This window comes from Rhipicephalus microplus, chromosome 8 (genome assembly GCF_043290135.1).
Source record: "Rhipicephalus microplus isolate Deutch F79 chromosome 8, USDA_Rmic, whole genome shotgun sequence".
NCBI classification, from domain to species: Eukaryota; Metazoa; Arthropoda; class Arachnida; order Ixodida; family Ixodidae; genus Rhipicephalus; species Rhipicephalus microplus.
The window spans coordinates 79,415,926-79,439,844 of record NC_134707.1 but is presented as its reverse complement, the minus strand read 5'-3'; the positions used below and the strand labels follow the sequence as shown (position 1 = coordinate 79,439,844).

The window sequence follows — 23,919 nt, the reverse complement described above, 5'->3', positions numbered from 1 at the left end:
CGGCATAGCTCACGAGAACTTTCGTAAAGGTACCATGCGCTAACCCATTGCGCCACTGGGGAACACGGTCACACGTAGGAGTCTTTCCTTTAGGACTGTTGTCTGCGCAAAACTCCAGTAAACAAACGTTTTCGAGCCAGGCAGTCGCCAGCATTCAGTATACGATGAACCTCACGACTAAATATGAAAACTAATAAAAATTTCATTCCCCAGGTGAGGCTCGAACTCAAAACCCCGGCATAGCTCACGAGAACTGTCGTATAAGTACCGTGCGCTAACCAATTGCGCCACTGGGGAACATGGTTGCACGTAAGAGTGTTTCCTTTAGGACTGTTGTCTACACACACCTCCAGTAAACAAATGTTTTCGAGCCAGGCAGTCGTCAGCATTTAGTATACAATTAACCTCATGACTAAATTTGAAATCTAAGAAAAATTTGATTCCATAGGTGAGGCTCGAACTCACAACCCCGGAACAGCTCACGAGAACTGTCGTATAAGTACCGTGTGCTAACTAATTGCGCCACTGGAGAACACGGTCGCACGTAGGAGTCTTTCCTTTAGGACTGTTGTCTACGCACAACTCCAGTAAACAAATGTTTTCGAGCCAGGCAGTCGCCAGCATTGAGTATACAATTAACCTCAAGACTAAATATGAAAACTAATAAAAATTTTATTCCCCAGGTGAGGCTCGAACTCACAACCCTGGCATAGCTCACGAGAACTGTCGTATAAGTACCGTGCACTTACCAATTGCGCCACTGGGGAACACGGTCGCACGTAAGAGTGTTTCCTTTAGGACTGTTGTCTCCACACAACTCTAGTAAACAGATGTTTTCGAGCCAGGCAGTCGCCAGCATTGAGTATACAATTAACCTCATGACTAAATATGAAAACTAATGAACATTTCATTCCCCAGGTGAGGCTCGAACTCACAACCCCGGCATAGCTCACGAGAACTGTCGTATAATTACCGTGCGCTAACCAATTGCGCCACTGGGGAACGCGGTTGCACGTAAGAGTGTTTCCTTTAGGACTGTTGTCTACACACACCTCCATTAAACAAATGTTTTCGAGCCAGGCAGTCGCCAGCATTGAGTATACAATTGACCTCATGAGTAAATAGGAAAACCAATAAAAATTTCATTCCCCAGGTGAGGCTCGAACTCTCAACCCCCGCATAGCTCACGAGAACTGTCGTATAAGTACCGTGCGCTAACCAATTACGCCACTGGGGAACACGGTCGCACGTAGGAGTCTTTCCTTTAGGACTGTTGTCTACACACACCTCCAGTAAGCAAATGTTTTCGAGCCAGGCAGTCGCCAGCATTGAGTATACAATTAACCTCATGACTAATAATGAAAACTAATAAAAATTTCATTTCCAAGGTGAGGCTCGAACTCACAACCCCGGCATAGCTCACGAGAACTGTCGTATAAGTACCGTGCGCTAACCAATTGCGCCACTGGGGAACACGGTTTCACGTAAGAGTGTTTCCTTTAGGACTGTTGTCTACACACACCTCCAGTAAACAAATGTTTTCGAGCCAGGCAGTTGCCAGCATTGAGTATACAATTAACCTCATGACTAAATATGAACACTAAAAAATTTCATTCCCCAGGTGAGGCTCGAATTCACAACCCCGGCATAGCTCACGAGAACTGTTGTATAAGTACCGTGCGCTACCCAATTGCGCCACTGGGGAACACGGTTTCACGTTAGAGTGTTTCCTTTACAACTGTTGTCTACACAAACCTCCAGTAAACAAATGTTTTCGAGCCAGGCAGTCGCCAGCATTGCGTATACAATTAACCTCATGACTAAATATGAAAACTAATAAAAATTTCATTCCCCAGGTGAGGCTCGAACTCACAACCCCGGGATAGCTCACGAGAACTGTCTTATAAGTACCGTGCACTAACCAATTGCGCCACTGGGGAACGCAGTTGCACGTAAGAGTGTTTCCTTTAGGACTGTTGTCTACACACACCTCCAGTAAACAAATGTTTTCGAGCCAGGCAGTCGCCAGCATTGAGTATACAATTAACCTCATGACTAAATAGAAAAACTAATAAAAATTTCATTCCCCAGGTGAGGCTCGAACTCTCAACCCGCGCATAGCTCACGAGAACTGTCGTATAAGTACCGTGCGCTAACCGATTGCGCCACTGGGGAACACGGTCGCATGTAAGAGTTTTTCTTTAGGACTGTTGTCTCCACACAACTCTAGTAAACAAATGATTTCGAGCCAGGCAGTCGCCAGCATTGAGTATACATTTAACCTCATAACTAAATATGAAAACTAATAAAATTTCATTCCACAGGTGAGTCTCAAACTCACAACCCCGGCATAGCTCACGAGAACTGTCGTATAAGTACCGTGCGCTAACCAATTGCGCCACTGGGGAACATGGTTGCACGTAGGAGTCCTTTCTTCAGTACTGTTGTCCACACACAACTCCAGTAAACAAATGTTTTCGAGCTAGGCAGTCGCCAGCATTGAGTATACAATTAACCTCGTGACTAAATATGAAAACTAATAAAAATTTTATTCCCCAGGTGAGGCTCGAACTCACAACCCCGGCATAGCTCAGGAGAACTGTCGTATAAATACAGCGCTAACCAATTGTGCCACTGGGGAACACGGTTGCACGTAAAAGTGTTTCCTTTAGGACTGTTGTCTACACACAACTCCAGTAAACAAATGTTTTCGGGCCAGGCAGTCGCCAGCATTGAGTATACAATTACCTCATGGCTAACTATGAAAACTAATAAAAATTTCACTCCCCAGGCGAGGCTCAAACTCACAACCCCGGCATAGCTCACGAGAACTGTCGTGTAAGTACCGTGCGCTAACCAATTGCGCCACTGGGGAACACGGTCGCACGTAGGAGTCTTTCCTTTAGGACTGTTGTCTGCGCAAAACTCCAGTAAACAAATTTTTTCGCGCCAGGCAGTCGCCAGCATTGAGTATACATTTAACCTCATGACTAAATATGAAAACTAATAAAATTTCATTCCACAGGTGAGTCTCGAACTCACAACCTCGGCATAGCTGACGAGAACTGTCGTATAAGTACCGTGCGCTAACCAATTGCGCCACTGGGGAACACGGTTGCACGTAGGAGTCCTTTCTTCAGTACTGTTGTCCACACACAACTCCAGTAAACAAATGTTTTCGAGCTAGGCAGTCGCCAGCATTGAGTATACAATTAACCTCGTGACTAAATATGAAAACTAATAAAAATTTTATTCCCCAGGTGAGGCTCGAACTCACAACCCCGGCATAGCTCAGGAGAACTGTCGTATAAGTACCGTGCGCTAACCAATTGCGCCACTGGGGAACACGGTCGCTCGTAAGAGTGTTTCCTTTAGGACTGTTGTCTCCACACAACTCTAGTAAACAAATGATTTCGAGCCAGGCAGTCGCCAGCATTGAGTATACATTTAACCTCATGACTAAATATGAAAACTAATAAAATTTCATTCCACAGGTGAGTCTCGAACTCACAACCTCGGCATAGCTGACGAGAACTGTCGTATAAGTACCGTGCGCTAACCAATTGCGCCACTGGGGAACACGGTTGCACGTAGGAGTCCTTTCTTCAGGACTGTTGTCCACACACAACTCCAGTAAACAAATGTTTTCAAGCTAGGCAGTTGCCAGCATTGAGTATACAATTAACCTCATGTATAAATATGAAAACTAATAAAAATTTCATTCCCCAGGTGAGGCTCGAACTAGCAACCCCGGTATAGCTCACGAGAACTGTCGTATAAGTACCGTGCGCTAACCAATTGCGCCACTGGGGAACACGGTTGCACGTAAGAGTGTTTCCTTTAGGACTGTTGTCTACACACACCTCCAGTAAACACATGTTTTCGAGCCAGGCAGTCGCCAGCATTGAGTATACAATTAACCTCATGACTAATAATGAAAACTAATAAACGTTTCATTCCCCAGGTGAGGCTCGAACTCACAACCCCGGCATAGCTCACGAGAACTGTCGTATAAGTACCGTGCGCTAACCAATTGCGCCCCTGGGGAACACGGTCGCACGTAGGAGTCTTTCCTTTAGGACTGTTGTCTGCGCAAAACTCCAGTAAACAAAGTTTTTCACGCCAGGCAGTCGCCAGCATTGAGTATACATTTAACCTCATGACTAAATATGAAAACTAATAAAATTTCATTCCACAGGTGAGTCTCGAACTCACAACATCGGCATAGCTGACGAGAACTGTCGTATAAGTACCGTGCGCTAACCAATTGCGCCACTGGGGAACACGGTTGCACGTAGGAGTCCTTTCTTCAGGACTGTTGTCCACACACAACTCCAGTAAACAAATGTTTTCGAGCTAGGCAGTCGCCAGCATTGAGTATACAATTAACCTCATGTATAAATATGAAAACTAATAAAAATTTCATTCCCCAGGTGAGGCTCGAACTAGCAACCCTGGCATAGCTCACGTGAACTGTCGTATAAGTACCGTGCGCTAACCAATTGCGCCACTGGGGAACATGGTTGCACGTGAGAGTGTTTCCTTTAGTACTGTTGTCTACACACACCTCCAGTAAACAAATGTTTTCGAGCCAGGCAGTCGTCAGCATTTAGTATACAATTAACCTCATGACTAAATATGAAAACTAATGAAAATTTCATTCCCCAGGTGAGGCTCGAACTCACAACCCCAGCATAGCTCACGAGAACTGTCCTATAAATACAGCGCTAACCAATTGTGCCACTGGGGAACACGGTTGCACGTAAAAGTGTTTCCTTTAGGACTGTTGTCTACACACAACTCCAGTAAACAAATGTTTTCGGGCCAGGCAGTCGCCAGCATTGAGTATACAATTACCTCATGGCTAACTATGAAAACTAATAAAAATTTCACTCCCCAGGCGAGGCTCAAACTCACAACCCCGGCATAGCTCACGAGAACTGTCGTGTAAGTACCGTGCGCTAACCAATTGCGCCACTGGGGAACACGGTCGCACGTAGGAGTCTTTCCTTTAGGACTGTTGTCTGCGCAAAACTCCAGTAAACAAATTTTTTCGCGCCAGGCAGTCGCCAGCATTGAGTATACATTTAACCTCATGACTAAATATGAAAACTAATAAAATTTCATTCCACAGGTGAGTCTCGAACTCACAACCTCGGCATAGCTGACGAGAACTGTCGTATAAGTACCGTGCGCTAACCAATTGCGCCACTGGGGAACACGGTTGCACGTAGGAGTCCTTTCTTCAGTACTGTTGTCCACACACAACTCCAGTAAACAAATGTTTTCGAGCTAGGCAGTCGCCAGCATTGAGTATACAATCACCCTCATGTATAAATATGAAAACTAATAAAAATTTCATTCCCCAGGTGAGGCTCGAACTAGCAACCCCGGCATAGCTCACGAGAACTGTCGTATAAGTACCGTGCGCTAACCAATTGCGCCACTGGGGAACACGGTTGCACGTAAGAGTGTTTCCTTTAGGACTGTTGTCTACACACACCTCCAGTAAACACAAGTTTTCGAGCCAGGCAGTCGCCAGCATTGAGTATACAATTAACCTCATGACTAATAATGAAAACTAATAAACGTTTCATTCCCCAGGTGAGGCTCGAACTCACAACCCCGGCATAGCTCACGAGAACTGTCGTATAAGTACCGAGCGCTAACCAATTGCGTCACTCGGGAACACGGTTGCACGTAAAAGTGTTTCCTTTAGGACTGTTGTCTACACACACCTCCAGTAAGCAAATGTTTTCGAGCCAGGCAGTCGCCAGCATTTAGTATACAATTAACCTCATGACTAAATATGAAATCTAATAAAAATTTGATTCCATAGGTGAGTCTCGAACTCACAACCTCGGCATAGCTGACGAGAACTGTCGTATAAGTACCGTGCGCTGACCTATTGCGCCACTGGGGAACACGGTCGCACGTAGGAGTCTTTTCTTTAGGACTGTTGTCTACACACAACTCCAGTAAAGAAATGTTTTCGAGCTAGGCAGTCGCCAGCATTGAGTATACAATTAACCTCATTACTAAATATGAAAACTAATAAAAATTTCATTCCCCAGGTGAGGCTCCAACTCACAACCCCGGCATAGCTCACGAGAACTGCCGTATAAGTACCTTGCGCTAACCAATTGCGCCACTGGGGAACACGGTTGCACGTAAGAGTGTTTCCTTTAGAACTTTTGTCTACACACACCTCCAGTAAAGAAATGTTTTCGAGCTAGGCAGTCGCCAGCATTGAGTATACAATTAACCTCATGACTAAATATGAAAACTAATAAAAATTTCATTCCCCAGGTGAGGCTCCAACTCACAACCCCGGCATAGCTCACGAGAACTGCCGTATAAGTACCTTGCGCTAACCAATTGCGCCACTGGGGAACACGGTTGCACGTAAGAGTGTTTCCTTTAGAACTTTTGTCTACACACACCTCCAGTAAACAAATGTTTTCGAGCCAGGCAGTCGCCAGCATTGAGTATACAATTAACCTCATGACTAAATAAGAAAACTGATAAAAATTTCATTCCCCAGGTGAGGCTCGAACTCTCAACCCGCGCATAGCTCACGAGAACTGTCGTATAAATACCGTGCACTAACCAATTGCGCCACTGGGGAACACGGTTGCACGTAAGAGGGTGTCCTTTACGACTGTTGTCTCCACACAACTCCAGTAAACAAATGTTTCCGAGCCAGGCAGTCGCCAGCATTAAGTATACAATTAACCTCAAGGCTAAATATGAAAACTAATGAAAATTCCATTCCCCAGGTGAGGCTCAAACTCACAACCCCGGCATAGCTCACGAGAACTTTCGTAAAGGTACCGTGCGCTAACCGATTGCGCCACTGGGGAACACGGTCACACGTAGGAGTCTTTCCTTTAGGACTGTTGTCTGCGCAAAACTCCAGTAAACAAACGTTTTCGAGCCAGGCAGTCGCCAGCATTCAGTATACAATGAACCTCACGACTAAATATGAAAACTAATAAAAATTTCATTCCCCAGGTGAGGCTCGAACTCACAACCCCGGCATAGCTCAAGGGAACTGTCGTATAAGTACCGTGCGCTAACCAATTGCGCCACTGGGGAACATGTTTGCACGTAAGAGTGTTTCCATTAGGACTGTTGTCTACACACACCTCCAGTAAACAAATGTTTTCGAGCCTGGCAGTCGTCAGCATTTATTATACAACTAACCTCATGACTAAATATGAAATCTAATGAAAATTTGATTCCATAGGTGAGGCTCGAACTCACAACCCTGGCATAGCTCGCGAGAACTGTCGTATAAGTACCGTGTGCTAACTAATTGCGCCACTGGGGAACACGGTCGCACGTAGGAGTCTTTCCTTTAGGACTGTTGTCTACACACACCTCCAGTAAACAAATGTTTTCGAGCCAGGCAGTCGCCAGCTTTTAGTATACAACTAACCTCATGACTAAATATGAAAACTAATAAAAATTTTATTCCCCAGGTGAGGCTCGAACTCACAACCCCGGCATAGCTCACCAGAACTGTCGTATAAGTACCGTGCGCTAACCAATAGCGCCACTGGGGAACACGGTTGCACGTAAGAGTGTTTCCTTTACAACTGTTGTCTACACACTCCTCCAGTAAACAAATATTTTCGAGCTAGGCAGTCGCCAGCATTGAGTATACAATTACCCTCATGACTAAATATGAAAACTAATAAAAATGTCATTCCCCAGGTGGGGCTCGAACTCACAACACCGGGATATCTCACAAAAACTGTCGTATAAGTACCGTGCGCTAACCAATTGCGCCACTGGGGAACACGGTTGCACGTAAGAGTGTTTCCTTTAGGACTGTTGTCTAAACACAACTCCAGTAAAAAATTGTTTTCGAGCCAGGCAGTTGCCAGCATTGAGTATATAATTAACCTCATGACTAAATATGAAAACTAATGAAAATTTCATTCCCCAGGTGAAGCTCGAACTCACAACCCCAGCATAGCTCACGAGAACTGTCCTATAAATTCAGCGCTAACCAACTGCGCCACTGGGGAACACGGTTGCACGTAAAAGTGTTTCCTTTGGGACTGTTGTCTACACACAACTCCAGTAAAGAAATGTTTTGGGGCCAGGCAGTCGCCAGCATTGAGTATACAATTACCTCATGGCTAATTATGAAAACTAAAAAAAATTTCACTCCCCAGGCGAGGCTCAAACTCACAACCCCGGCATAGCTCCCGAGAACTGTCGTGTAAGTACCGTGCGCTAACCAATTGCGCCACTGGGGAACACGGTCGCACGTAGGAGTCTTTCCTTTAGGACTGTTGTCGGCGCAAAACTCCAGTAAACAAATTTTTTCGAGCCAGGCAGTCGCCAGCATCGAGTATACATTTAACCTCATGACTAAATATAAAAACTAATAAAAATTTTATTCCACAGGTGAGTCTCGAACTCACAACCTCGGCAAGGCTGACGAGAACTGTCGTATAAGTACCGCGCGCTAACCAATTGCGCCACTGGGGAACACGGTCGCACATAGGAGTCTTTTCTTTAGGACTGTTGTCTACACAGAACTCCAGTAAACAAATGTTTTCGAGCTAGGCAGTCGCCAGCATTGAGTATACAATTAACCTCACGTATAAATATAAAACTAATAAAAATTTCATTCCCCAGGTGAGGCTCGAACTCACAACCCCGGGATAGCTCACGAGAACTGTCGTATAAGTACCGTGCACTAACCAATTGCGCCACTGGGGAACGCAGTTGCACGTAAGAGTGTTTTCTTTAGGACTGTTGTCTACACACACCTCCAGTAAACAAATGTTTTCGAGCCAGGCAGTCGCCAGAATTGAGTATACAATTAACCTCATGACTAAAGAGAAAAACTAATAAAAATTTCATTCCCCAGGTGAGGCTCGAACTCTCAACCCGCGCATAGCTCACGAGAACTGTCGTATAAATACCGTGCGCTAACCAATTGCGCCACTGGGGAACACGGTTGCACGTAAGAGGGTGTCCTTTACGACTGTTGTCTCCACACAACTCCAGTAAACAAATGTTTCCGAGCCAGGCAGTCGCCAGCATTAAGTATGCAATTAACCTCACGTATAAATATAAAACTAATAAAAATTTCATTCCCCAGGTGAGGCTCGAACTTAAAACCCCGGTATAGCTCACGAGAACTGTCGTATAAGTACCGTGCGCTAACCAATTGCGCCACAGGGGAACACGGTGGCACGTAAGAGTGTTTCCTTTAGGACTGTTGTCTACACACACCTCCAGTAAACAAATGTTTTCAAGCCAGGCAGTCGCCAGCATTGAGTATACAATTAATCTCATGACTAATAATGAAAACTAATAAAAATTTCATTCCCCAGGTGAGGCTCGAACTCACAACCCCGGCATAGCTCACGAGAACTGTCGTATAAGTACCGTGCGCTAACCAATTGCGCCACTCGGGAACACGGTTGCACGTAAAAGTGTTTCCTTTAGGACTGTTGTCTGCACACACCTCCAGTAAGCAAATGTTTTCGAGCCAGGCAGTCGCCAGCATTGAGTATACAATTAACCTCATGACTAATAATGAAAACTAATAAAAATTTCAATCCCCAGGTGAGGCTCGAACTCACAACCCCGGCATAGCTCACGAGAACTGTCGTATAAGTACCGTGCGCTAACCAATTGCGCCACTGGGGAACACGGTTTCACGTAAGAGTGTTTCCTTTAGGACTGTTGTCTACACACACCTCCAGTAAACAAATGTTTTCGAGCCAGGCAGTCGCCAGCATTCAGTATACAATGAACCTCACGACTAAATATGAAAACTAATAAAAATTTCATTCCCCAGGTGAGGCTCGAACTCACAACCCCAGCATAGCTCACGAGAACTGTCGTATAAGTACCGTGCGCTACCCAATTGCGCCACTGGGGAACACGGTTTTACGTTAGAGTGTTTCCTTTACGACTGTTGTCTACACAAACCTCCAGTAAACAAATGTTTTCGAGCCAGGCAGTCGCCAGCATTTCGTATACAATTACCTCATGACTAAATATGAAAACTAATAAAAATTTCATTCCCCAGGTGAGGCTCGAACTCACAACCCCGGGATAGCTCACGAGAACTGTCGTATAAGTACCGTGCACTAACCAATTGCGCCACTGGGGAACGCGGTTGCACGTAAGAGTGTTTCCTTTAGGACTGTTGTCTACACACACCTCCAGTAAACAAATGTTTTCGAGCCAGGCAGTCGCCAGAATTGAGTATACAATTAACCTCATGACTAAAGAGAAAAACTAATAAAAATTTCATTCCCCAGATGAGGCTCGAACTCTCAACCCGCGCATAGCTCACGAGAACTGTCGTATAAGTACCGTGCGCTAACCAATTGCGCCACTGGGGAACACGGTTGCACGTAAGAGGGTTTCCTTTTCGACTGTTGTCTCCACACAACTCCAGTAAACAAATGTTTCCGAGCCAGGCAGTCGCCAGCATTGAGTATACAATTAACCTCAAGGTTAATTATGAAAACTAATGAAAATTCCATTCCCCAGGTGAGGCTCAAACTCACAACTCCGGCATAGCTCACGAGAACTTTCGTAAAGGTACCGTGCGCTAACCAATTGCGCCACTGGGGAACACGGTCGCACGTAGGAGTATTTCCTTTAAGACTGTTGTCTACACACAACTCCAGTAAACAAATGTTTTCGAACCAGGCAGTCACCAGCATTGAGTATACAATTAACCGCATGACTAAATATGAAAACTAATAAAAAGTTCTTTCCCCAGGTGAGGCTCGAACTCAAAACCCCGGCATAGCTCACGAGAACTGTCGTATAAGTACCGTGCGCTAACCAATTACGCCAATGGGGAAAATGGTTGCACGTAAGAGTGTTTCCTTTAGGACTGTTGTCTACACACACCTCCAGTAAACAAATGTTTTCGAGCCAGGCAGTCGTCAGCATTTAGTATACAATTAAACTCATGACTAAATATGAAAACTAATAAAAATGTCATTCCCCAGGTGGGGCTCGAACTCACAACCCCGGGATAGCTCACGAGAACTGTCGTATAAGTACCGTGCGCTAACCAATTGCGCCACTGGGGAACACGGTTGCACGTAAGAGTGTTTCCTTTAGGACTGTTGTCTACACACAACTCCAGTAAAGAAATGTTTTCGAGCTAGGCAGTCGCCAGCATTGAGTATACAATTAACCTCAAGGCTAAATATGAAAACTAATGAAAATTCCATTCCCCAGGTGAGGCTCAAACTCACAACCCCGGCATAGCTCACGAGAACTTTCGTAAAGGTACCGTGCGCTAACCGATTGCGCCACTGGGGAACACGGTCACACGTAGGAGTCTTTCCTTTAGGACTGTTGTCTGCGCAAAACTCCACTAAACAAACGTTTTCGAGCCAGGCAGTCGCCAGCATTCAGTATACAATGAACCTCACGACTAAATATGAAAACTAATAAAAATTTCATTCCCCATGTGAGGCTCGAACTCACAACCCCGGCATAGCTCAAGGGAACTGTCGTATAAGTACCGTGCGCTAACCAATTGCGCCACTGGGGAACATGTTTGCACGTAAGAGTGTTTCCATTAGGACTGTTGTCTACACACACCTCAGGTAAACAAATGTTTTCGAGCCTGGCAGTCGTCAGCATTTATTATACAACTAACCTCATGACTAAATATGAAATCTAATGAAAATTTGATTCCATAGGTGAGGCTCGAACTCACAACCCTGGCATAGCTCGCGAAAACTGTCGTATAAGTACCGTGTGCTAACTAATTGCGCCACTGGGGAACACGGTCGCACGTAGGAGTCTTTCCTTTAGGACTGTTGTCTACACACACCTCAAGTAAACAAATGTTTTCGAGCCAGGCAGTCGCCAGCTTTTAGTATACAACTAACCTCATGACTAAATATGAAATCTAATAAAAATTTGATTCCATAGGTGAGGCTCGAACTCACAACCCCGGCATAGCTCGCGAGAACTGTCGTATAAGTACCGTGTGCTAACTAATTGCGCCACTGGGGAACGCGGTCGCACGTAGGAGTCTTTCCTTTAGGACTGTTGTCTACACACACCTCCAGTAAACAAATGTTTTCGAGCCAGGCAGTCGCCAGCATTGAGTATACAATTAACCTCATGACTAAATATGAAAACTAATAAAAATTTTATTCCCCAGGTGAGGCTCGAACTCACAACCCCGGCATAGCTCACCAGAACTGTCGTATAAGTACCGTGCGCTAACCAATAGCGCCACTGGGGAACACGGTTGCACGTAAGAGTGTTTCCTTTACAACTGTTATCTACACACTCCTCCAGTAAACAAATGTTTTCGAGCTAGGCAGTCGCCAGCATTGAGTATACAATTACCCTCATGACTAAATATGAAAACTAATAAAAATGTCATTCCCCAGGTGGGGCTCGAACTCACAACCCCGGGATAGCTCACGAGAACTGTCGTATAAGTACCGTGCGCTAACCAATTGCGCCACTGGGGAACACGGTTGCACGTAAGAGTGTTTCCTTTAGGATTGTTGTCTAAACACAACTCCAGTAAAAAATTGTTTTCGAGCCAGGCAGTTGCCAGCATTGAGTATACAATTAACCTCATGACTAAATATGAAAACTAATGAAAATTTCATTCCCCAGGTGAAGCTCGAACTCACAACCCCAGCATAGCTCACGAGAACTGTCCTATAAATTCAGCGCTAACCAATTGCGCCACTGGGGAACACGGTTGCACGTAAAAGTGTTTCCTTTGGGACTGTTGTCTACACACAACTCCAGTAAAGAAATGTTTTCGGGCCAGGCAGTCGCCAGCATTGAGTATACAATTACCTCATGGCTAAATATGAAAACTAAAAAAAATTCACTCCCCAGGTGAGTCTCGAACTTACAACCTCGGCAAGGCTGACGAGAACTGTCGTATAAGTACCGCGCGCTAACCAATTGCGCCACTGGGGAACACGGTCGCACATAGGAGTCTCTTCTTTAGGACTGTTGTCTACACACAACTCCAGTAAACAAATGTTTTCGAGCTAGGCAGTCGCCAGCATTGAGTATACAATTAACCTCACGTATAAATATAAAACTAATAAAAATTTCATTCCCCAGGTGAGGCTCGAACCTAAAACCCCGGTATAGCTCACGAGAACTGTCGTATAAGTACCGTGCGCTAACCAATTGCGCCACTGGGGAACACGGTTGCACGTAAGAGTGTTTCCTTTAGGACTGTTGTCTGCACACACCTCCAGTAAACAAATGTTTTCAAGCCAGGCAGTCGCCAGCATTGAGTATACAATTAACCTCATGACTAATAATGAAAACTAATAAAAATTTCAATCCCCAGGTGAGGCTCGAACTCACAACCCCGGCATAGGTCACGAGAACTGTCGTATAAGTACCGTGCGCTAACCAATTGCGCCACTGGGGAACACGGTTTCACGTAAGAGTGTTTCCTTTAGGACTGTTGTCTACACACACCTCCAGTAAACAAATGTTTTCGAGCCAGGCAGTCGCCAGCATTCAGTATACAATGAACCTCACGACTAAATATGAAAACTAATAAAAATTTCATTCCCCAGGTGAGGCTCGAACTCACAACCCCGGCATAGCTCACGAGACCTGTCGTATAAGTACCGTGCGCTACCCAATTGCGCCACTGGGGAACACGGTTTTACGTTAGAGTGTTTCCTTTACGACTGTTGTCTACACAAACCTCCAGTAAACAAATGTTTTCGAGCCAGGCAGTCGCCAGCATTTCGTATACAATTACCTCATGACTAAATATGAAAACTAATAAAAATTTCATTCCCCAGGTGAGGCTCGAACTCACAACCCCGGGATAGCTCACGAGAACTGTCGTATAAGTACCGTGCACTAACCAATTGCGCCACTGGGGAACGCGGTTGCACGTAAGAGTGTTTCCTTTAGGACTGTTGTCTACACACACCTCCAGTAAACAAATGTTTTCGAGCCAGGCAGTCGCCAGCATTGAGTATACAATTAACCTCATGACTAAAGAGAAAAACTAATAAAAATTTCATTCCCCAGATGAGGCTCGAACTCTCAACCCGCGCATAGCTCACGAGAACTGTCGTATAAGTACCGTGCGCTAACCAATTGCGCCACTGGGGAACACGGTTGCACGTAAGAGGGTTTCCTTTTCGATTGTTGTCTCCACACAACTCCAGTAAACAAATGTTTCCGAGCCAGGCAGTCGCCAGCATTGAGTATACAATTAACCTCAAGGTTAAATATGAAAACTAATGAAAATTCCATTCCCCAGGTGAGGCTCAAACTCACAACTCCGGCATAGCTCACGAGAACTTTCGTAAAGGTACCGTGCGCTAACCAATTGCGCCACTGGGGAACACGGTCGCACGTAGGAGTATTTCCTTTAACCCTGTTGTCTACACACAACTCCAGTAAACAAATGTTTTCGAACCAGGCAGTCACCAGCATTGAGTATACAATTAACCGCATGACTAAATATGAAAACTAATAAAAATTTCATTCCCCAGGTGAGGCTCGAACTCAAAACCCCGGCATAGCTCACGAGAACTGTCGTATAAGTACCGTGCGCTAACCAATTGCGCCAATGGGGAACATGGTTGCACGTAAGAGTGTTTCCTTCAGGACTGTTGTCTACACACACCTCCAGTAAACAAATGTTTTCGAGCCAGGCAGTCGTCAGCATTTAGTATACAATTAAACTCATGACTAAATATGAAAACTAATAAAAATGTCATTCCCCAGGTGGGGCTCGAACTCACAACCCCGGGATAGCTCACGAGAACTGTCGTATAAGTACCGTGCGCTAACCAATTGCGCCACTGGGGAACACGGTTGCACGTAAGAGTGTTTCCTTTAGGACTGTTGTCTCCACACAACTCCAGTAAAAAATTGTTTTCGAGCCAGGCAGTTGCCAGCATTGAGTATACAATTAACCTCATGACTAAATATGAAAACTAATGAAAATTTCATTCCCCAGGTGAAGCTCGAACTCACAACCCCAGCATAGCTCACGAGAACTGTCCTATAAATTCAGCGCTAAACAATTGCGCCACTGGGGAACACGGTTGCACGTAAAAGTGTTTCCTTTAGGACTGTTGTCTACACACAACTCCAGTAAAGAAATGTTTTCGGGCCAGGCAGTCGCCAGCATTGAGTATACAATTAACCTCATGACTAAAGAGAAAAACTAATAAAAATTTCATTCCCCAGGCGAGGCTCAAACTCACAACCCCGGCATAGCTCCCGAGAACTGTCGTGTAAGTACCGTGCTCTAACCAATTGCGCCACTGGGGAACACGGTCGCACGTAGGAGTCTTTCCTTTAGGACTGTTGTCGGCGCAAAACTCCAGTAAACAAATTTTTTCGAGCCAGGCAGTCGCCAGCATCGAGTATACATTTAACCTCATGACTAAATATGAAAACTAATAAAAATTTCATTCCACAGGTGAGTCTCGAACTCACAACCTCGGCAAGGCTGACGAGAACTGTCGTATAAGTACCGTGCGCTAACCAATTGCGCCACTGGGGAACACGGTCGCACATAGGAGTCTTTTCTTTAGGACTGTTGTCTACACACAACTCCAGTAAACAAATGTTTTCAAGCCAGGCAGTCGCCAGCATTGAGTATACAATTAACCTCATGACTAAATATGAAAACTAATAAAAATTTTATTCCCCAGGTGAGGCTCGAACTCACAACCCCGGGATAGCTCACGAGAACTGTCGTATAAGTACCGTGCGCTAACCAATTGCGCCACTGGGGAACACGGTTGCACGTAAGAGTGTTTCCTTTAGGACTGTTGTCTAAACACAACTCCAGTAAAAAATTGTTTTCGAGCCAGGCAGTTGCCAGCATTGAGTATACAATTAACCTCATGACTAAATATGAAAACTAATGAAAATTTCATTCCCCAGGTGAAGCTCGAACTCACAACCCCAGCATAGCTCACGAGAACTGTCCTATAAATTCAGCGCTAACCAATTGCGCCACTGGGGAACACGGTTGCACGTAAAAGTGTTTCCTTTGGGACTGTTGTCTACACACAACTCCAGTAAAGAAATGTTTTCGGGCCAGGCAGTCGCCAGCATTGAGTATACAATTACCTCATGGCTAAATATGAAAACTAAAAAAATTTCACTCCCCAGGCGAGGCTCAAACTCACAACCCCGGCATAGCTCCCGAGAACTGTCGTGTAAGTACCGTGCGCTAACCAATTGCGCCACTGGGGAACACGGTCGCACGTAGGAGTCTTTCCTTTAGGACTGTTGTCGGCGCAAAACTCCAGTAAACAAATTTTTTCGAGCCAAGCAGTCGCCAGCATCGAGTATACATTTAACCTCATGACTAAATATAAAAACTAATAAAAATTTCATTCCACAGGTGAGTCTCGAACTCACAACCTCGGCAAGGCTGACGGGAACTGTCGTATAAGTACCGCGCGCTAACCAATTGCGCCACTGGGGAACACGGTCGCACATAGGAGTCTTTTCTTTAGGACTGTTGTCTACACACAACTCCAGTAAACAAATGTTTTCGAGCTAGGCAGTCGCCAGCATTGAGTATACAATTAACCTCACGTATAAATATAAAACTAATAAAAATTTCATTCCCCACGTGAGGCTCGAACTTAAAACCCCGGTATAGCTCACGAGAACTGTCGTATAAGTACCGTGCGCTAACCAATTGCGCCACTGGGGAACACGGTTGCACGTAAGAGTGTTTCCTTTAGGACTGTTGTCTGCACACACCTCCAGTAAACAAATGTTTTCAAGCCAGGCAGTCGCCAGCATTGAGTATACAATTAACCTCATGACTAATAATGAAAACTAATAAAAATTTCATTCCCCAGGTGAGGCTCGAACTCACAACCCCGGCATAGCTCACGAGAACTGTCGTATAAGTACCGTGCGCTAACCAATTGCGCCACTCGGGAACACGGTTGCACGTAAAAGTGTTTCCTTTAGGACTGTTGTCTGCACACACCTCCAGTAAGCAAATGTTTTCGAGCCAGGCAGTCGCCAGCATTGAGTATACAATTAACCTCATGACTAATAATGAAAACTAATAAAAATTTCAATCCCCAGGTGAGGTTCGAACTCACAACCCCGGCATAGCTCACGAGAACTGTCGTATAAGTACCGTGCGCTAACCAATTGCGCCACTGGGGAACACGGTTTCACGTAAGAGTGTTTCCTTTAGGACTGTTGTCTACACACACCTCCAGTAAACAAATGTTTTCGAGCCAGGCAGTCGCCAGCATTCAGTATACAATGAACCTCACGACTAAATATGAAAACTAATAAAAATTTCATTCTCAGGTGAGGCTCGAACTCACAACCCCGGCATAGCTCACGAGAACTGTCGTATAAGTACCGTGCGCTACCCAATTGCGCCACTGGGGAACACGGTTTTACGTTAGAGTGTTTCCTTTACGACTGTTGTCTACACAAACCTCCAGTAAACAAATGTTTTCGAGCCAGGCAGTCGCCAGCATTTCGTATACAATTACCTCATGACTAAATATGAAAACTAATAAAAATTTCATTCCCCAGGTGAGGCTCGAACTCACAACCCCGGGATAGCTCACGAGAACTGTCGTATAAGTACCGTGCACTAACCAATTGCGCCACTGGGGAACGCGGTTGCACGTAAGAGTGTTTCCTTTACGACTGTTGTCTACACAAACCTCCAGTAAAGAAATGTTTTCGAGCCAGGCAGTCGCCAGCATTTCGTATACAATTACCTCATGACTAAATATGAAAACTAATAAAAATTTCATTCCCCAGGTGAGGCTCGAACTCACAACCCCGGGATAGCTCACGAGAACTGTCGTATAAGTACCGTGCACTAACCAATTGCGCCACTGGGGAACGCGGTTGCACGTAAGAGTGTTTCCTTTAGGACTGTTGTCTACACACACCTCCAGTAAACAAATGTTTTCGAGCCAGGCAGTCGCCAGAATTGAGTATACAATTAACCTCATGACTAAAGAGAAAAACTAATAAAAATTTCATTCCCCAGATGAGGCTCGAACTCTCAACCCGCGCATAGCTCACGAGAACTGTCGTATAAGTACCGTGCGCTAACCAATTGCGCCACTGGGGAACACGGTTGCCCGTAAGAGGGTTTCCTTTTCGACTGTTGTCTCCACACAACTCCAGTAAACAAATGTTTCCGAGCCAGGCAGTCGCCAGCATTGAGTATACAATTAACCTCAAGGTTAATTATGAAAACTAATGAAAATTCCATTCCCCAGGTGAGGCTCAAACTCACAACTCCGGCATAGCTCACGAGAACTTTCGTAAAGGTACCGTGCGCTAACCAATTGCGCCACTGGGGAACACGGTCGCACGTAGGAGTATTTCCTTTAAGACTGTTGTCTACACACAACTCCAGTAAACAAATGTTTTCGAACCAGGCAGTCACCAGCATTGAGTATACAATTAACCGCATGACTAAATATGAAAACTAATAAAAAGTTCATTCCCCAGGCGAGGCTCGAACTCAAAACCCCGGCATAGCTCACGAGAACTGTCGTATAAGTACCGTGCGCTAACCAATTACGCCACTGGGGAACACGGTTTTACGTTAGAGTGTTTCCTTTACGACTGTTGTCTACACAAACCTCCAGTAAACAAATGTTTTCGAGCCAGGCAGTCGCCAGCATTTCGTATACAATTACCTCATGACTAAATATGAAAACTAATAAAAATTTCATTCCCCAGGTGAGGCTCGAACTCACAACCCCGGGATAGCTCACGAGAACTGTCGTATAAGTACCGTGCACTAACCAATTGCGCCACTGGGGAACGCGGTTGCACGTAAGAGTGTTTCCTTTACGACTGTTGTCTACACAAACCTCCAGTAAACAAATGTTTTCGAGCCAGGCAGTCGCCAGCATTTCGTATACAATTACCTCATGACTAAATATGAAAACTAATAAAAATTTCATTCCCCAGGTGAGGCTCGAACTCACAACCCCGGGATAGCTCACGAGAACTGTCGTATAAGTACCGTGCACTAACCAATTGCGCCACTGGGGAACGCGGTTGCACGTAAGAGTGTTTCCTTTAGGACTGTTGTCTACACACACCTCCAGTAAACAAATGTTTTCGAGCCAGGCAGTCGCCAGAATTGAGTATACAATTAACCTCATGACTAAAGAGAAAAACTAATAAAAATTTCATTCCCCAGATGAGGCTCGAACTCTCAACCCGCGCATAGCTCACGAGAACTGTCGTATAAGTACCGTGCGCTAACCAATTGCGCCACTGGGGAACACGGTTGCACGTAAGAGGGTTTCCTTTTCGACTGTTGTCTCCACACAGCTCCAGTAAACAAATGTTTCCGAGCCAGGCAGTCGCCAGCATTGAGTATACAATTAACCTCAAGGTTAATTATGAAAACTAATGAAAATTCCATTCCCCAGGTGAGGCTCAAACTCACAACTCCGGCATAGCTCACGAGAACTTTCGTAAAGGTACCGTGCGCTAACCAATTGCGCCACTGGGGAACACGGTCGCACGTAGGAGTATTTCCTTTAAGACTGTTGTCTACACACAACTCCAGTAAACAAATGTTTTCGAACCAGGCAGTCACCAGCATTGAGTATACAATTAACCGCATGACTAAATATGAAAACTAATAAAAAGTTCATTCCCCAGGTGAGGCTCGAACTCAAAACCCCGGCATAGCTCACGAGAACTGTCGTATAAGTACCGTGCGCTAACCAATTACGCCAATGGGGAAAATGGTTGCACGTAAGAGTGTTTCCTTTAGGACTGTTGTCTACACACACCTCCAGTAAACAAATGTTTTCGAGCCAGGCAGTCGTCAGCATTTAGTATACAATTAAACTCATGACTAAATATGAAAACTAATAAAAATGTCATTCCCCAGGTGGGGCTCGAACTCACAACCCCGGGATAGCTCACGAGAACTGTCGTATAAGTACCGTGCGCTAACCAATTGCGCCACTGGGGAACACGGTTGCACGTAAGAGTGTTTCCTTTAGGACTGCTGTCTACACACAACTCCAGTAAAGAAATGTTTTCGAGCTAGGCAGTCGCCAGCATTGAGTATACAATTAACCTCAAGGCTAAATATGAAAACTAATGAAAATTCCATTCCCCAGGTGAGGCTCAAACTCACAACCCCGGCATAGCTCACGAGAACTTTCGTAAAGGTACCGTGCGCTAACCGATTGCGCCACTGGGGAACACGGTCACACGTAGGAGTCTTTCCTTTAGGACTGTTGTCTGCGCAAAACTCCACTAAACAAACGTTTTCGAGCCAGGCAGTCGCCAGCATTCAGTATACAATGAACCTCACGACTAAATATGAAAACTAATAAAAATTTCATTCCCCAGGTGAGGCTCGAACTCACAACCCCGGCATAGCTCAAGGGAACTGTCGTATAAGTACCGTGCGCTAACCAATTGCGCCACTGGGGAACATGTTTGCACGTAAGAGTGTTTCCATTAGGACTGTTGTCTACACACACCTCAGGTAAACAAATGTTTTCGAGCCTGGCAGTCGTCAGCATTTATTATACAACTAACCTCATGACTAAATATGAAATCTAATGAAAATTTGATTCCATAGGTGAGGCTCGAACTCACAACCCTGGCATAGCTCGCGAGAACTGTCGTATAAGTACCGTGTGCTAACTAATTGCGCCACTGGGGAACGTGGTCGCACGTAGGAGTCTTTCCTTTAGGACTGTTGTCTACACACACCTCAAGTAAACAAATGTTTTCGAGCCAGGCAGTCGCCAGCTTCTAGTATACAACTAACCTCATGACTAAATATGAAATCTAATAAAAATTTGATTCCATAGGTGAGGCTCGAACTCACAACCCCGGCATAGCTCGCGAGAACTGTCGTATAAGTACCGTGTGCTAACTAATTGCGCCACTGGGGAACGCGGTCGCACGTAGGAGTCTTTCCTTTAGGACTGTTGTCTACACACACCTCCAGTAAACAAATGTTTTCGAGCCAGGCAGTCGCCAGCATTGAGTATACAATTAACCTCATGACTAAATATGAAAACTAATAAAAATTTTATTCCCCAGGTGAGGCTCGAACTCACAACCCCGGCATAGCTCACCAGAACTGTCGTATAAGTACCGTGCGCTAACCAATAGCGCCACTGGGGAACACGGTTGCACGTAAGAGTGTTTCCTTTACAACTGTTATCTACACACTCCTCCAGTAAACAAATGTTTTCGAGCTAGGCAGTCGCCAGCATTGAGTATACAATTACCCTCATGACTAAATATGAAAACTAATAAAAATGTCATTCCCCAGGTGGGGCTCGAACTCACAACCCCGGGATAGCTCACGAGAACTGTCGTATAAGTACCGTGCGCTAACCAATTGCGCCACTGGGGAACACGGTTGCACGTAAGAGTGTTTCCTTTAGGATTGTTGTCTAAACACATCTCCAGTAAAAAATTGTTTTCGAGCCAGGCAGTTGCCAGCATTGAGTATACAATTAACCTCATGAATAAATATGAAAACTAATGAAAATTTCATTCCCCAGGTGAAGCTCGAACTCACAACCCCAGCATAGCTCACGAGAACTGTCCTATAAATTCAGCGCTAACCAATTGCGCCACTGGGGAACACGGTTGCACGTAAAACTGTTTCCTTTGGGACTGTTGTCTACACACAACTCCAGTAAAGAAATGTTTTCGGGCCAGGCAGTCGCCAGCATTGAGTATACAATTACCTCATGGCTAAATATGAAAACTAAAAAAAATTCACTCCCCAGGTGAGTCTCGAACTTACAACCTCGGCAAGGCTGACGAGAACTGTCGTATAAGTACCGCGCGCTAACCAATTGCGCCACTGGGGAACACGGTCGCACATAGGAGTCTCTTCTTTAGGACTGTTGTCTACACACAACTCCAGTAAACAAATGTTTTCGAGCTAGGCAGTCGCCAGCATTGAGTATACAATTAACCTCACGTATAAATATAAAACTAATAAAAATTTCATTCCCCAGGTGAGGCTCGAACTTAAAACCCCGGTATAGCTCACGAGAACTGTCGTATAAGTACCGTGCGCTAACCAATTGCGCCACTGGGGAACACGGTTGCACGTAAGAGTGTTTCCTTTAGGACTGTTGTCTGCACACACCTCCAGTAAACAAATGTTTTCAAGCCAGGCAGTCGCCAGCATTGAGTATACAATTAACCTCATGACTAATAATGAAAACTAATAAAAATTTCATTCCCCAGGTGAGGCTCGAACTCACAACCCCGGCATAGCTCACGAGAACTGTCGTATAAGTACCGTGCGCTAACCAATTGCGCCACTCGGGAACACGGTTGCACGTAAAAGTGTTTCCTTTAGGACTGTTGTCTGCACACACCTCCAGTAAGCAAATGTTTTCGATCCAGGCAGTCGCCAGCATTGAGTATACAATTAACCTCATGACTAATAATGAAAACTAATAAAAATTTCAATCCCCAGGTGAGGCTCGAACTCACAACCCCGGCATAGGTCACGAGAACTGTCGTATAAGTACCGTGCGCTAACCAATTGCGCCACTGGGGAACACGGTTTCACGTAAGAGTGTTTCCTTTAGGACTGTTGTCTACACACACCTCCAGTAAACAAATGTTTTCGAGCCAGGCAGTCGCCAGCATTCAGTATACAATGAACCTCACGACTAAATATGAAAACTAATAAAAATTTCATTCCCCAGGTGAGGCTCGAACTCACAACCCCGGCATAGCTCACGAGAACTGTCGTATAAGTACCGTGCGCTACCCAATTGCGCCACTGGGGAACACGGTTTTACGTTAGAGTGTTTCCTTAACGACTGTTGTCTACACAAACCTCCAGTAAACAAATGTTTTCGAGCCAGGCAGTCGCCAGCATTTCGTATACAATTACCTCATGACTAAATATGAAAACTAATAAAAATTTCATTCCCCAGGTGAGGCTCGAACTCACAACCCCGGGATAGCTCACCAGAACTGTCGTATAAGTACCGTGCACTAACCAATTGCGCCACTGGGGAACGCGGTTGCACGTAAGAGTGTTTCCTTTAGGACTGTTGTCTACACACACCTCCAGTAAACAAATGTTTTCGAGCCAGGCAGTCGCCAGCATTGAGTATACAATTAACCTCATGACTAAAGAGAAAAACTAATAAAAATTTCATTCCCCAGATGAGGCTCGAACTCTCAACCCGCGCATAGCTCACGAGAACTGTCGTATAAGTACCGTGCGCTAACCAATTGCGCCACTGGGGAACACGGTTGCACGTAAGAGGGTTTCCTTTTCGACTGTTGTCTCCACACAACTCCAGTAAACAAATGTTTCCGAGCCAGGCAGTCGCCAGCATTGAGTATACAATTAACCTCAAGGTTAAATATGAAAACTAATGAAAATTCCATTCCCCAGGTGAGGCTCAAACTCACAACTCCGGCATAGCTCACGAGAACTTTCGTAAAGGTACCGTGCGCTAACCAATTGCGCCACTGGGGAACACGGTCGCACGTAGGAGTATTTCCTTTAACCCTGTTGTCTACACACAACTCCAGTAAACAAATGTTTTCGAACCAGGCAGTCACCAGCATTGAGTATACAATTAACCGCATGACTAAATATGAAAACTAATAAAAATTTCATTCCCCAGGAGAGGCTCGAACTCTCAACCCGCGCATAGCTCACGAGAACTGTCGTATAAGTACCGTGCGCTAACCAATTGCGCCACTGGGGAACACGGTTGCACGTAAGAGGGTTTCCTTTTCGACTGTTGTCTCCACACAACTCCAGTAAACAAATGTTTCCGAGCCAGGCAGTCGCCAGCATTGAGTATACAATTAACCTCAAGGTTAATTATGAAAACTAATGAAAATTCCATTCCCCAGGTGAGGCTCAAACTC

The 23,919-nt window shown here is 45.1% G+C and overlaps 58 non-coding genes across 58 annotated transcripts; all 58 read right to left on the bottom strand.

Annotated features, from left to right (window-relative positions):
- Window positions 1–205: 205 nt before the first annotated feature.
- TRNAI-UAU (transfer RNA isoleucine (anticodon UAU)) lies at window positions 206–297 on the bottom strand. The gene is given in 2 exon segments: window positions 206–241; window positions 260–297. It is a non-coding gene; the product is annotated as a tRNA-Ile (tRNA).
- Window positions 298–675: 378 nt separating this feature from the next.
- TRNAI-UAU (transfer RNA isoleucine (anticodon UAU)) lies at window positions 676–767 on the bottom strand. Its single transcript is given in 2 exon segments — window positions 676–711; window positions 730–767. It is a non-coding gene; the product is annotated as a tRNA-Ile (tRNA).
- Window positions 768–910: 143 nt separating this feature from the next.
- TRNAI-UAU (transfer RNA isoleucine (anticodon UAU)) lies at window positions 911–1,002 on the bottom strand. Its single transcript is given in 2 exon segments — window positions 911–946; window positions 965–1,002. It is a non-coding gene; the product is annotated as a tRNA-Ile (tRNA).
- A 378-nt stretch (window positions 1,003–1,380) lies between these two features.
- On the bottom strand, window positions 1,381–1,472 carry TRNAI-UAU (transfer RNA isoleucine (anticodon UAU)). Its single transcript is given in 2 exon segments — window positions 1,381–1,416; window positions 1,435–1,472. It is a non-coding gene; the product is annotated as a tRNA-Ile (tRNA).
- Window positions 1,473–1,613: 141 nt separating this feature from the next.
- On the bottom strand, window positions 1,614–1,705 carry TRNAI-UAU (transfer RNA isoleucine (anticodon UAU)). The gene is given in 2 exon segments: window positions 1,614–1,649; window positions 1,668–1,705. It is a non-coding gene; the product is annotated as a tRNA-Ile (tRNA).
- Window positions 1,706–1,848: 143 nt separating this feature from the next.
- On the bottom strand, window positions 1,849–1,940 carry TRNAI-UAU (transfer RNA isoleucine (anticodon UAU)). Its single transcript is given in 2 exon segments — window positions 1,849–1,884; window positions 1,903–1,940. It is a non-coding gene; the product is annotated as a tRNA-Ile (tRNA).
- An 843-nt stretch (window positions 1,941–2,783) lies between these two features.
- On the bottom strand, window positions 2,784–2,875 carry TRNAV-UAC (transfer RNA valine (anticodon UAC)). Its single transcript is given in 2 exon segments — window positions 2,784–2,819; window positions 2,838–2,875. It is a non-coding gene; the product is annotated as a tRNA-Val (tRNA).
- A 142-nt stretch (window positions 2,876–3,017) lies between these two features.
- TRNAI-UAU (transfer RNA isoleucine (anticodon UAU)) lies at window positions 3,018–3,109 on the bottom strand. Its single transcript is given in 2 exon segments — window positions 3,018–3,053; window positions 3,072–3,109. It is a non-coding gene; the product is annotated as a tRNA-Ile (tRNA).
- A 143-nt stretch (window positions 3,110–3,252) lies between these two features.
- On the bottom strand, window positions 3,253–3,344 carry TRNAI-UAU (transfer RNA isoleucine (anticodon UAU)). Its single transcript is given in 2 exon segments — window positions 3,253–3,288; window positions 3,307–3,344. It is a non-coding gene; the product is annotated as a tRNA-Ile (tRNA).
- Window positions 3,345–3,486: 142 nt separating this feature from the next.
- Window positions 3,487–3,578, bottom strand: TRNAI-UAU (transfer RNA isoleucine (anticodon UAU)). Its single transcript is given in 2 exon segments — window positions 3,487–3,522; window positions 3,541–3,578. It is a non-coding gene; the product is annotated as a tRNA-Ile (tRNA).
- A 378-nt stretch (window positions 3,579–3,956) lies between these two features.
- Window positions 3,957–4,048, bottom strand: TRNAI-UAU (transfer RNA isoleucine (anticodon UAU)). Its single transcript is given in 2 exon segments — window positions 3,957–3,992; window positions 4,011–4,048. It is a non-coding gene; the product is annotated as a tRNA-Ile (tRNA).
- A 142-nt stretch (window positions 4,049–4,190) lies between these two features.
- Window positions 4,191–4,282, bottom strand: TRNAI-UAU (transfer RNA isoleucine (anticodon UAU)). The gene is given in 2 exon segments: window positions 4,191–4,226; window positions 4,245–4,282. It is a non-coding gene; the product is annotated as a tRNA-Ile (tRNA).
- A 610-nt stretch (window positions 4,283–4,892) lies between these two features.
- Window positions 4,893–4,984, bottom strand: TRNAV-UAC (transfer RNA valine (anticodon UAC)). The gene is given in 2 exon segments: window positions 4,893–4,928; window positions 4,947–4,984. It is a non-coding gene; the product is annotated as a tRNA-Val (tRNA).
- Window positions 4,985–5,126: 142 nt separating this feature from the next.
- Window positions 5,127–5,218, bottom strand: TRNAI-UAU (transfer RNA isoleucine (anticodon UAU)). The gene is given in 2 exon segments: window positions 5,127–5,162; window positions 5,181–5,218. It is a non-coding gene; the product is annotated as a tRNA-Ile (tRNA).
- Window positions 5,219–6,066: 848 nt separating this feature from the next.
- On the bottom strand, window positions 6,067–6,158 carry TRNAI-UAU (transfer RNA isoleucine (anticodon UAU)). Its single transcript is given in 2 exon segments — window positions 6,067–6,102; window positions 6,121–6,158. It is a non-coding gene; the product is annotated as a tRNA-Ile (tRNA).
- A 143-nt stretch (window positions 6,159–6,301) lies between these two features.
- TRNAI-UAU (transfer RNA isoleucine (anticodon UAU)) lies at window positions 6,302–6,393 on the bottom strand. Its single transcript is given in 2 exon segments — window positions 6,302–6,337; window positions 6,356–6,393. It is a non-coding gene; the product is annotated as a tRNA-Ile (tRNA).
- Window positions 6,394–6,771: 378 nt separating this feature from the next.
- Window positions 6,772–6,863, bottom strand: TRNAK-UUU (transfer RNA lysine (anticodon UUU)). Its single transcript is given in 2 exon segments — window positions 6,772–6,807; window positions 6,826–6,863. It is a non-coding gene; the product is annotated as a tRNA-Lys (tRNA).
- A 143-nt stretch (window positions 6,864–7,006) lies between these two features.
- Window positions 7,007–7,098, bottom strand: TRNAI-UAU (transfer RNA isoleucine (anticodon UAU)). The gene is given in 2 exon segments: window positions 7,007–7,042; window positions 7,061–7,098. It is a non-coding gene; the product is annotated as a tRNA-Ile (tRNA).
- Window positions 7,099–7,476: 378 nt separating this feature from the next.
- On the bottom strand, window positions 7,477–7,568 carry TRNAI-UAU (transfer RNA isoleucine (anticodon UAU)). Its single transcript is given in 2 exon segments — window positions 7,477–7,512; window positions 7,531–7,568. It is a non-coding gene; the product is annotated as a tRNA-Ile (tRNA).
- Window positions 7,569–8,178: 610 nt separating this feature from the next.
- Window positions 8,179–8,270, bottom strand: TRNAV-UAC (transfer RNA valine (anticodon UAC)). Its single transcript is given in 2 exon segments — window positions 8,179–8,214; window positions 8,233–8,270. It is a non-coding gene; the product is annotated as a tRNA-Val (tRNA).
- A 143-nt stretch (window positions 8,271–8,413) lies between these two features.
- TRNAI-UAU (transfer RNA isoleucine (anticodon UAU)) lies at window positions 8,414–8,505 on the bottom strand. The gene is given in 2 exon segments: window positions 8,414–8,449; window positions 8,468–8,505. It is a non-coding gene; the product is annotated as a tRNA-Ile (tRNA).
- Window positions 8,506–8,647: 142 nt separating this feature from the next.
- TRNAI-UAU (transfer RNA isoleucine (anticodon UAU)) lies at window positions 8,648–8,739 on the bottom strand. The gene is given in 2 exon segments: window positions 8,648–8,683; window positions 8,702–8,739. It is a non-coding gene; the product is annotated as a tRNA-Ile (tRNA).
- A 612-nt stretch (window positions 8,740–9,351) lies between these two features.
- Window positions 9,352–9,443, bottom strand: TRNAI-UAU (transfer RNA isoleucine (anticodon UAU)). The gene is given in 2 exon segments: window positions 9,352–9,387; window positions 9,406–9,443. It is a non-coding gene; the product is annotated as a tRNA-Ile (tRNA).
- A 143-nt stretch (window positions 9,444–9,586) lies between these two features.
- On the bottom strand, window positions 9,587–9,678 carry TRNAI-UAU (transfer RNA isoleucine (anticodon UAU)). Its single transcript is given in 2 exon segments — window positions 9,587–9,622; window positions 9,641–9,678. It is a non-coding gene; the product is annotated as a tRNA-Ile (tRNA).
- A 143-nt stretch (window positions 9,679–9,821) lies between these two features.
- Window positions 9,822–9,913, bottom strand: TRNAI-UAU (transfer RNA isoleucine (anticodon UAU)). The gene is given in 2 exon segments: window positions 9,822–9,857; window positions 9,876–9,913. It is a non-coding gene; the product is annotated as a tRNA-Ile (tRNA).
- Window positions 9,914–10,055: 142 nt separating this feature from the next.
- On the bottom strand, window positions 10,056–10,147 carry TRNAI-UAU (transfer RNA isoleucine (anticodon UAU)). Its single transcript is given in 2 exon segments — window positions 10,056–10,091; window positions 10,110–10,147. It is a non-coding gene; the product is annotated as a tRNA-Ile (tRNA).
- Window positions 10,148–10,995: 848 nt separating this feature from the next.
- TRNAI-UAU (transfer RNA isoleucine (anticodon UAU)) lies at window positions 10,996–11,087 on the bottom strand. The gene is given in 2 exon segments: window positions 10,996–11,031; window positions 11,050–11,087. It is a non-coding gene; the product is annotated as a tRNA-Ile (tRNA).
- A 143-nt stretch (window positions 11,088–11,230) lies between these two features.
- Window positions 11,231–11,322, bottom strand: TRNAK-UUU (transfer RNA lysine (anticodon UUU)). The gene is given in 2 exon segments: window positions 11,231–11,266; window positions 11,285–11,322. It is a non-coding gene; the product is annotated as a tRNA-Lys (tRNA).
- A 143-nt stretch (window positions 11,323–11,465) lies between these two features.
- Window positions 11,466–11,557, bottom strand: TRNAI-UAU (transfer RNA isoleucine (anticodon UAU)). The gene is given in 2 exon segments: window positions 11,466–11,501; window positions 11,520–11,557. It is a non-coding gene; the product is annotated as a tRNA-Ile (tRNA).
- Window positions 11,558–12,170: 613 nt separating this feature from the next.
- On the bottom strand, window positions 12,171–12,262 carry TRNAI-UAU (transfer RNA isoleucine (anticodon UAU)). Its single transcript is given in 2 exon segments — window positions 12,171–12,206; window positions 12,225–12,262. It is a non-coding gene; the product is annotated as a tRNA-Ile (tRNA).
- Window positions 12,263–12,405: 143 nt separating this feature from the next.
- Window positions 12,406–12,497, bottom strand: TRNAI-UAU (transfer RNA isoleucine (anticodon UAU)). The gene is given in 2 exon segments: window positions 12,406–12,441; window positions 12,460–12,497. It is a non-coding gene; the product is annotated as a tRNA-Ile (tRNA).
- A 374-nt stretch (window positions 12,498–12,871) lies between these two features.
- TRNAI-UAU (transfer RNA isoleucine (anticodon UAU)) lies at window positions 12,872–12,963 on the bottom strand. The gene is given in 2 exon segments: window positions 12,872–12,907; window positions 12,926–12,963. It is a non-coding gene; the product is annotated as a tRNA-Ile (tRNA).
- Window positions 12,964–13,340: 377 nt separating this feature from the next.
- On the bottom strand, window positions 13,341–13,432 carry TRNAI-UAU (transfer RNA isoleucine (anticodon UAU)). Its single transcript is given in 2 exon segments — window positions 13,341–13,376; window positions 13,395–13,432. It is a non-coding gene; the product is annotated as a tRNA-Ile (tRNA).
- A 143-nt stretch (window positions 13,433–13,575) lies between these two features.
- TRNAI-UAU (transfer RNA isoleucine (anticodon UAU)) lies at window positions 13,576–13,667 on the bottom strand. Its single transcript is given in 2 exon segments — window positions 13,576–13,611; window positions 13,630–13,667. It is a non-coding gene; the product is annotated as a tRNA-Ile (tRNA).
- A 142-nt stretch (window positions 13,668–13,809) lies between these two features.
- TRNAI-UAU (transfer RNA isoleucine (anticodon UAU)) lies at window positions 13,810–13,901 on the bottom strand. The gene is given in 2 exon segments: window positions 13,810–13,845; window positions 13,864–13,901. It is a non-coding gene; the product is annotated as a tRNA-Ile (tRNA).
- An 848-nt stretch (window positions 13,902–14,749) lies between these two features.
- TRNAI-UAU (transfer RNA isoleucine (anticodon UAU)) lies at window positions 14,750–14,841 on the bottom strand. The gene is given in 2 exon segments: window positions 14,750–14,785; window positions 14,804–14,841. It is a non-coding gene; the product is annotated as a tRNA-Ile (tRNA).
- A 611-nt stretch (window positions 14,842–15,452) lies between these two features.
- Window positions 15,453–15,544, bottom strand: TRNAI-UAU (transfer RNA isoleucine (anticodon UAU)). The gene is given in 2 exon segments: window positions 15,453–15,488; window positions 15,507–15,544. It is a non-coding gene; the product is annotated as a tRNA-Ile (tRNA).
- Window positions 15,545–15,687: 143 nt separating this feature from the next.
- On the bottom strand, window positions 15,688–15,779 carry TRNAI-UAU (transfer RNA isoleucine (anticodon UAU)). The gene is given in 2 exon segments: window positions 15,688–15,723; window positions 15,742–15,779. It is a non-coding gene; the product is annotated as a tRNA-Ile (tRNA).
- Window positions 15,780–16,153: 374 nt separating this feature from the next.
- On the bottom strand, window positions 16,154–16,245 carry TRNAV-UAC (transfer RNA valine (anticodon UAC)). Its single transcript is given in 2 exon segments — window positions 16,154–16,189; window positions 16,208–16,245. It is a non-coding gene; the product is annotated as a tRNA-Val (tRNA).
- A 143-nt stretch (window positions 16,246–16,388) lies between these two features.
- TRNAI-UAU (transfer RNA isoleucine (anticodon UAU)) lies at window positions 16,389–16,480 on the bottom strand. The gene is given in 2 exon segments: window positions 16,389–16,424; window positions 16,443–16,480. It is a non-coding gene; the product is annotated as a tRNA-Ile (tRNA).
- Window positions 16,481–16,857: 377 nt separating this feature from the next.
- On the bottom strand, window positions 16,858–16,949 carry TRNAI-UAU (transfer RNA isoleucine (anticodon UAU)). The gene is given in 2 exon segments: window positions 16,858–16,893; window positions 16,912–16,949. It is a non-coding gene; the product is annotated as a tRNA-Ile (tRNA).
- A 143-nt stretch (window positions 16,950–17,092) lies between these two features.
- TRNAI-UAU (transfer RNA isoleucine (anticodon UAU)) lies at window positions 17,093–17,184 on the bottom strand. The gene is given in 2 exon segments: window positions 17,093–17,128; window positions 17,147–17,184. It is a non-coding gene; the product is annotated as a tRNA-Ile (tRNA).
- Window positions 17,185–17,326: 142 nt separating this feature from the next.
- Window positions 17,327–17,418, bottom strand: TRNAI-UAU (transfer RNA isoleucine (anticodon UAU)). The gene is given in 2 exon segments: window positions 17,327–17,362; window positions 17,381–17,418. It is a non-coding gene; the product is annotated as a tRNA-Ile (tRNA).
- Window positions 17,419–17,560: 142 nt separating this feature from the next.
- TRNAI-UAU (transfer RNA isoleucine (anticodon UAU)) lies at window positions 17,561–17,652 on the bottom strand. The gene is given in 2 exon segments: window positions 17,561–17,596; window positions 17,615–17,652. It is a non-coding gene; the product is annotated as a tRNA-Ile (tRNA).
- A 142-nt stretch (window positions 17,653–17,794) lies between these two features.
- On the bottom strand, window positions 17,795–17,886 carry TRNAI-UAU (transfer RNA isoleucine (anticodon UAU)). The gene is given in 2 exon segments: window positions 17,795–17,830; window positions 17,849–17,886. It is a non-coding gene; the product is annotated as a tRNA-Ile (tRNA).
- Window positions 17,887–18,733: 847 nt separating this feature from the next.
- Window positions 18,734–18,825, bottom strand: TRNAI-UAU (transfer RNA isoleucine (anticodon UAU)). The gene is given in 2 exon segments: window positions 18,734–18,769; window positions 18,788–18,825. It is a non-coding gene; the product is annotated as a tRNA-Ile (tRNA).
- A 142-nt stretch (window positions 18,826–18,967) lies between these two features.
- On the bottom strand, window positions 18,968–19,059 carry TRNAI-UAU (transfer RNA isoleucine (anticodon UAU)). Its single transcript is given in 2 exon segments — window positions 18,968–19,003; window positions 19,022–19,059. It is a non-coding gene; the product is annotated as a tRNA-Ile (tRNA).
- An 848-nt stretch (window positions 19,060–19,907) lies between these two features.
- On the bottom strand, window positions 19,908–19,999 carry TRNAI-UAU (transfer RNA isoleucine (anticodon UAU)). Its single transcript is given in 2 exon segments — window positions 19,908–19,943; window positions 19,962–19,999. It is a non-coding gene; the product is annotated as a tRNA-Ile (tRNA).
- A 143-nt stretch (window positions 20,000–20,142) lies between these two features.
- On the bottom strand, window positions 20,143–20,234 carry TRNAK-UUU (transfer RNA lysine (anticodon UUU)). The gene is given in 2 exon segments: window positions 20,143–20,178; window positions 20,197–20,234. It is a non-coding gene; the product is annotated as a tRNA-Lys (tRNA).
- A 143-nt stretch (window positions 20,235–20,377) lies between these two features.
- TRNAI-UAU (transfer RNA isoleucine (anticodon UAU)) lies at window positions 20,378–20,469 on the bottom strand. The gene is given in 2 exon segments: window positions 20,378–20,413; window positions 20,432–20,469. It is a non-coding gene; the product is annotated as a tRNA-Ile (tRNA).
- Window positions 20,470–21,082: 613 nt separating this feature from the next.
- Window positions 21,083–21,174, bottom strand: TRNAI-UAU (transfer RNA isoleucine (anticodon UAU)). Its single transcript is given in 2 exon segments — window positions 21,083–21,118; window positions 21,137–21,174. It is a non-coding gene; the product is annotated as a tRNA-Ile (tRNA).
- A 143-nt stretch (window positions 21,175–21,317) lies between these two features.
- TRNAI-UAU (transfer RNA isoleucine (anticodon UAU)) lies at window positions 21,318–21,409 on the bottom strand. The gene is given in 2 exon segments: window positions 21,318–21,353; window positions 21,372–21,409. It is a non-coding gene; the product is annotated as a tRNA-Ile (tRNA).
- A 374-nt stretch (window positions 21,410–21,783) lies between these two features.
- Window positions 21,784–21,875, bottom strand: TRNAI-UAU (transfer RNA isoleucine (anticodon UAU)). Its single transcript is given in 2 exon segments — window positions 21,784–21,819; window positions 21,838–21,875. It is a non-coding gene; the product is annotated as a tRNA-Ile (tRNA).
- Window positions 21,876–22,252: 377 nt separating this feature from the next.
- Window positions 22,253–22,344, bottom strand: TRNAI-UAU (transfer RNA isoleucine (anticodon UAU)). Its single transcript is given in 2 exon segments — window positions 22,253–22,288; window positions 22,307–22,344. It is a non-coding gene; the product is annotated as a tRNA-Ile (tRNA).
- Window positions 22,345–22,487: 143 nt separating this feature from the next.
- On the bottom strand, window positions 22,488–22,579 carry TRNAI-UAU (transfer RNA isoleucine (anticodon UAU)). The gene is given in 2 exon segments: window positions 22,488–22,523; window positions 22,542–22,579. It is a non-coding gene; the product is annotated as a tRNA-Ile (tRNA).
- A 143-nt stretch (window positions 22,580–22,722) lies between these two features.
- Window positions 22,723–22,814, bottom strand: TRNAI-UAU (transfer RNA isoleucine (anticodon UAU)). The gene is given in 2 exon segments: window positions 22,723–22,758; window positions 22,777–22,814. It is a non-coding gene; the product is annotated as a tRNA-Ile (tRNA).
- A 142-nt stretch (window positions 22,815–22,956) lies between these two features.
- Window positions 22,957–23,048, bottom strand: TRNAI-UAU (transfer RNA isoleucine (anticodon UAU)). Its single transcript is given in 2 exon segments — window positions 22,957–22,992; window positions 23,011–23,048. It is a non-coding gene; the product is annotated as a tRNA-Ile (tRNA).
- A 613-nt stretch (window positions 23,049–23,661) lies between these two features.
- On the bottom strand, window positions 23,662–23,753 carry TRNAI-UAU (transfer RNA isoleucine (anticodon UAU)). The gene is given in 2 exon segments: window positions 23,662–23,697; window positions 23,716–23,753. It is a non-coding gene; the product is annotated as a tRNA-Ile (tRNA).
- Between the last annotated feature and the right edge of the window lie 166 nt (window positions 23,754–23,919).